Source organism: Dermochelys coriacea, chromosome 1 (assembly GCF_009764565.3).
Source record: "Dermochelys coriacea isolate rDerCor1 chromosome 1, rDerCor1.pri.v4, whole genome shotgun sequence".
NCBI classification, from domain to species: domain Eukaryota; kingdom Metazoa; phylum Chordata; order Testudines; family Dermochelyidae; genus Dermochelys; species Dermochelys coriacea.
This window is the reverse complement of record NC_050068.2, coordinates 304,044,209-304,050,715: the sequence shown is the minus strand read 5'-3', so window position 1 is coordinate 304,050,715 and position 6,507 is coordinate 304,044,209. Positions and strand designations below refer to the sequence as shown.

General features: G+C 36.2%; 1 long non-coding RNA gene across 1 annotated transcript; it reads left to right on the top strand.

The window, feature by feature from the left end:
* Positions 1 to 1,995: 1,995 nt before the first annotated feature.
* LOC122456328 lies at positions 1,996 to 6,138 on the top strand. Its single transcript, XR_006275191.1, has 2 exons — positions 1,996 to 2,066; positions 5,573 to 6,138. It is a non-coding gene; the product is annotated as an uncharacterized LOC122456328 (long non-coding RNA).
* The last annotated feature ends 369 nt before the right edge of the window (positions 6,139 to 6,507 follow it).

Genomic DNA, 6,507 nt, shown 5'->3' with positions numbered 1-6,507 from the left:
AGTCTATGAGTACCTACATTGGGAACAAATACTTAAAAATGGGCTCTTCAATCTAACAGAGAAAATTATAACATGATTCAATGGCTGGAAGCCAAAGCTAGACAAATTCAAACTGGAAATAAGGCATAACTTTTCAACAGTGAGGGTAATTAACCATTGAAACAATTTACCAAGGGTTATAGTGGATTCTCTATCAGTAGCAATCTTTAAATCAGGATTAAATATTTTTCTAAAAGATCTGCTTTAGGAATTTTGGGGAAATTATATGGCCTATAATGTACAAAAAGTCAAACTAGATGATCACAATGGTCCCTTCTAGCCTTAGAATCTGACTCTATGAATCAGATTTTGATGCAGATAATAGTCTTGTTGTGATCTGCCAGTTGGAAATATTCTCCATTGTCCACAGGTCTATATATTATTCACCTCCAGATGGTGGTAAGAAAAACTGAGTCTGATTGAGCCAGTCGTACACTATTTTCACATTTCAGTATGGTCAATAAAGTCTTGATTATCAGATTCAATCCATCTGTCAATAGAAAAAAAATTCTTGCCCAGATTCCCAGAATTTTTTAGCACCAGGGTTCCTTATATCACCTAGATCTCAAGGCACTGGGACTGGAGTATGAGAAACTCCACTGTGAGCAGGTTTCCAAGAAAGCTCCTTCATTTTTCTCTCCAGTGATGTAACCTGGAAAAAGTTCTATCTCTGGTGTCAAGAGAGATCTATGAAGCCAGCCCCTCAAGTGCATCAAGCTCAGTCATGAACTCTTGCCTTTATCATCATAGCTTTGTAATGCTTCCAAACTGCCATCTCATATGGATAGTCATTTTTCTCTGTATTTACTTTTTCACTCTTTAACTACACTTTTTTCACTTCCCTTAATTTGCTTTGTTTAACATCTTTATTCCAACCCTCTCAGCTTGTAAGTGTGACTCCCATTAAGGGCTAGGGTGTTCCCAAATGAGGAGCCAATGGGACACTTGAGAGTACCTTGGATTGATGCCGCAAAAGTATCAGTCTCACTGGGCACTTGTGCCTGTTCAAATAAGACAACACAACATCAGCAATATTGTAAAACAAACCCATTTATTTTGCACACAGGATACTAGCAGAGGTGGGGAAAATAGTAAATCAGAGCTGCAGAAAATGCTTAGATTTCTCACTGTAGAGATAGGAGCAATATGGTAAAAATTCACCTCAAAGTAAAAAAAAAACCCCACAAAGTAGTATCTGAGCCTAAAATAACATTTCTATTTTATCTATGTTTAATACAATTCTGTCATCCAGTTCGAAACTTCACTCAAACCCCAAGAAACATGGAGATGAAGGCCTTAAGAAAAAACTGGAAGAGAAACATAAAGTGGCACATCATACAATGGTTAGTTTAAACCATGAGAATTAAGTGCATTTTACCATGAAGAAACTGGACCCCACAACAGTAATGCCACTAGGCCAAAATAGACACGAGGTTTGCGCATGTTAGATTTAAAGGTTCAGGACAGCTGTGCAGCAATATCACCTAGGAAATGATGTATAGCATCATCAGTATTGATGGCCTATTAATAAAAGGAACTAGCTCATGGCTTTGGTGAGCCAGAATTAACTGTGATATTTGGGAGCATTAAAACAAGCTCTTGAAATGAATTCTTTGCCAACTAATCTGCTGAGTAGAGCCTGCTGCTTATTTCTGCAGCTGTCTCAGCTGCTCATACAGGGCTAAAGGTTCTATTGGAAAACCTTCTGGTGTTTTTCTTTCCAGTTCACCTAATCACTTGCCTAATGTGACCAGTCTGATTTCCCTGCACTCTAAAACAAAGCATTTTAATGCTCTCACAATGCATCTCTTTGCACTACATTTTTAAATGGTTGCAGATTGTAAAAAGATAACATGTGCCAAAACATATGGTGTCAGATTTTTGTTTATTTGAAAATATAACATGTAAATTCATGTCTATGCATTCATTTATCTGTCATAACAATTCTATGTGCTTTCAGGTTTCTGCTGGAAGGACTTGTGCTATATTGTCATTTTACCATTGAAAAAGAGTGCAATTTGCTCCAGGTATGAAAGAAGTGTAGTAAAAGTGTATATAATCCATCTTTATAAATAGCTTGTCAGTGTCTTCAGTTTAACGCAAAATGTCAAAGTCCAACTGAGAAAAGAATCACACACTACAGACATGATTAATGACAGAGACAAAGTTTTCATTTAAGGATGCACCTTCAAATGACCACTAAGCAGTGAAGCTTTTCACACAATGTGAAGGGCAATTTTTCAGGGGGAAAAACCATGATGTAATACACTGGCACCTAGTTCTGTAGTACTTATAAAGAAAGGAGCCCAGGAAATTCAGTTAAACAGTCATATAAAGATTGTGAGTTTAACTGTGCCAGCTTCCCAAACCATACTATCTCCACCCTTTACTGACTGATCCTCAGAAAAGACATGATATTACTTATAGACCAAGATGTTTTTTGATCACACTCTGTTAGATAATAGGTGTAATGATTGTAGAACTAGTAGAGTGAAAAGAGGAAAATTGGTAAAAACTGATGTAATAGCAATAAAAGAGAAATGGGACATGTTCTATCTGTTGGATCGCTTAGAGGTTCTAAACTGAAATTACTATTATTTGACCACTGATGTTGATTTCAGAAAATGAGAAACAGCTAAACTTCAGTATCTACCCTTGTATTAACACTGAAAACTTGTAGGGGCATGATTTGCATAGTATTTCAGAGGGAAATCTCCCTTTTTTTTTAAACAGTCTAATGTTAAAAAAGAATTGCTAGGAGGCAGGGAAGTGTCAATGATCTGAGTTTTTTTCCCAGCAAAAAGATAGAGAAACAGAAAAGTTAAGTTTCAGAGTAGCAGCCGTGTTAGTCTGTATTCGCAAAAAGAAAAGGAGTACTTGTGGCACCTTAGAGACTAACAAATTTATTAGAGCATAAGCTTTCGTGAGCTACAGCTCACTTCATCGGATGCATTTGGTGGAATTAGCCTACCTGCTTGTCACCATGGAAGGTTTTCCTCCTTTCCCCCCCCTGCTGTGGGTGATGGCTTATCTTAAGTGATCACTCTCCTTACAGTGTGTATGATAAACCCATTGTTTCATGTTCTCTGTGTGTGTGTATATAAATCTCTCCTCTGTTTTTTCCACCAAATGCATCCGATGAAGTGAGCTGTAGCTCACGAAAGCTTATGCTCTAATAAATTTGTTAGTCTCTAAGGTGCCACAAGTACTCCTTTTCTTTTTGAGAAAAGTTAAGATACTTTTGTTCTGAACTGACTAATTTGTCCTTTATTTGTAGCCTTATTTTGTTTGAATCCTATTCGTTTCAGCCGTATATTAAATCCTATATGTCTTTTATACATGCACACATACACTCCTGATTCTTCTCTCACTAATGCTTTTTTTATGCATATGTAAGGGATAGCTCAGTGGTTTGAGCATTGGCCTGGTAAACCTAGGGTTATGAGCTCAATCCTTGAGGGAGTCATTTAGGATCTGGGGCAAAAATTGGGGATTGATGCTGCTTTAAGCAGGGGGTTGGAGTAGATGACCTTCTGAGGTCCCTTCCAACCCTGATAGTCTATGACTTCAGTGTAATTACTCCTAATTTTGTTGTGAGTGAGAGAATATTCATATTCAGGACCACTGTTTACATGTGAGAATATGCCATCTGCACAGTAATAGGAAACTGAAAACTAGGGCTGAACATTCAAGGAATTAGAATATTTGCCATTTGGAAAACAGAAGGATTACAGCAAGCATCAACCAGTTGCAGAATGGTTGCTTTAAGATTGCAGTTGCTTATCCCTGCGAAGGCATGCTGGGAAAAAAGTTCTTATGAAAAGATCCTGAATGAGAAAGTTAGTAGGCATCAAGAAGTTGCTCAGGAAGATAGTTCTGGGAAAGTGTCTGCTTCTGTGATGTGTAAATCACTGTTCTGTCACAATGTATGTCCTTGATATTTATATTCCCAGATGCAAGCAATATAAAAAAAATGTTAAGGGTGGAATCAAGTAACTTGAGTAAAAAAAATTGCAGGGATATTGTGAACTCAGCCATGATTGCTGTATGATTTCTTTAATTGATAATTTTAGAAGCACCTATACACTAGTCCACTGTTCCTATTTATTTGATAGTCTTGATTAATTAAAGTACAAATGTCTTTTAAAAACTCAGACTGCCTTGTAATTATATTACTAAGTGTGGCACTTTGTTCTTCAGTATCATTATACAGTACGTGCAGCCAGTTTTGCTGATTGAAGAGGTTTAAAAAATAAGGCAGGCTGTGTGGACATTTAATAGCTGATGACAGCAAAATTGGTTAATGACTAGTATCATCTAAATGAGATAGCAAGCTGAAAGACTCATAATCTCTCCCCATGCACAAATTTTAATTAAATAATTATAATGTCCTTGTTGTAATTATTTATCAGTAATTATGCTCCTGAGTATTGTCTCTTTTTCCTTTTATCTGTTTTGTCAGCTCAGCTGCAGGTTTGAAGATCCAGTATGATTAATTCTTATTTACCAAGGGCCCAATTCTTCTGCTACTTTTCACACTGATTAGTACTTTACTGAACAGTTAGTCACATTGATTTCAGTGGCTTTTTTGTGGAGTAAGGTACCATTCAGCATGTGGGTGGCAAAATTAGTCCTCTACAAATTATAATTTTGATACTAATGTTTTTAAATAACTGTTTAGATATTGGTTCACTTTTTAGCCATTTGATGAGAAGCTAATTAAGAAGAGATCAAAGGACTTACTTTTCTGGAATCTTCTAACACAAGTATGCATTTAATCATCTTAAACTTAACATCATGCTTTAATAACAATGATTTATTCCAGCTTGGTAGAAAGCTGTTTTCCTTTAACCAGTGAAGTTGAGCTTTTTAATACCTTCACATATGGGCCTGTTAATACAAGCTCCCCAAACACAAATATGTCTCCTCCCAAGGCATGACACAAATGAAATACGTTGGGTAAGATTAGAAAGGCAACAATATGTATCTTGAACACTAACCTTCAAAAAGGTATTTCCTAAAACAACTGCTAGCCTGGAGGCAGTTAAAAAAATTAGAGTTTCAAAAGTTGTATAGACATGAAAGAGAAACTAAAATCAAAGATAAAAAAGGCAGCTGAGGAAAACCAGCATTGTAAGGGACTAGAGCTAGTCAGAATTTTTTGATGAAATATCTCAAGTAGTCAAAACTGTCATTTTCCATGGAAACATATTTCTTTCAATAAAACTTTTCTCAGGTACAGGATGGAATTTTGGAGTCAGAGATAGCAGAAGAATTAATTGGTTAGGGCATTCCTCTGGGATGTAGGAGACCCAGGTCCAATCCCTGCTCTGAATCAGGCAGAGTAGGGACTTGCACTTGGGCCTTCAAAACCCTCATGAAGGCCCTACCCAGTGGTCTGTTGGTTATTCAGGAGTATGCTTGCTCTCATTTTTTTTTCATGAAATGTTTGGAAAAATCTAGTTTTTCTTTCTGATGTGGAACAAAACCAAATTTTGAAATCTCACAGGTTGTTTTTTTTTTTTCAAAATAGAATTCTTCTTGTCTGACCAGCCCTATGAAGAACAGCAGTATACGAAGGATAAGGAAATGAAATTGCAGCCCAATAATATTAGCACAAGATGTAAGATAAATATATAGAGAGCAGTGCAATATTGTAAAGATCAAATAGCCAAAGGACATTAAAACCAACAATAAGAAATTCTAGGACCACTTGACCACTGAAATTGTAATTAAAAAGAATGACGAGATTGCTGAGAAATTATGTGAATTCCTTCAAATGAGCCTTTCCTACTGAGGACGATAGGGTTGGGGATATTCCAAGCTCAAGGTTAATTTTTACAGACAATGCGTTGTCAGAGAAACGACCTCCGAAGAAGAGGCATCAGAGCAACTAGATAGTTTAATGGTAGAAAATCCCTGGGGCTGGGAACCACACTCATCTAGGAGTTTTTAAAGGAACTAAACAAAAAGTAGCTAAACTATTAACTAAAATGCATAATATATCTTTAATAACACGATCCATTCTTGAGGATTCAAGATTGGCCAAAATGATTAAGAAAGAAAGAAAGAAAGAAAGAAAGAAAGAAAGAAAGAAAGGTGACCTTGGGAATTATGGACCAGGGAAAATTGCTTCAGTACCAGAAATTGGCTAAAATTACTAAAAGCAGATTTAAAACTACCTGGATACCATTATATAAATATATTTTATTTTATTAGATGGACCATCGCAGCTTCTACCCACTTAAATTCTCTTTGTCAAATCTTATAGAATTCCAGGAGGGAAACATTTAGGTATGATAACAAAAATAAATAGTTACAATTTATTTTGATCTCCAAAAAGCTTTTAACCAGGTCCCTTGCTAACGATGCTTGCCAAATATTAATAACAACAGATTGAGAAATAAATTGTTTGTCATGTTTCAGAAGCACATTAGCAGATACGACATTGTGTGTGAGTACTTCTCA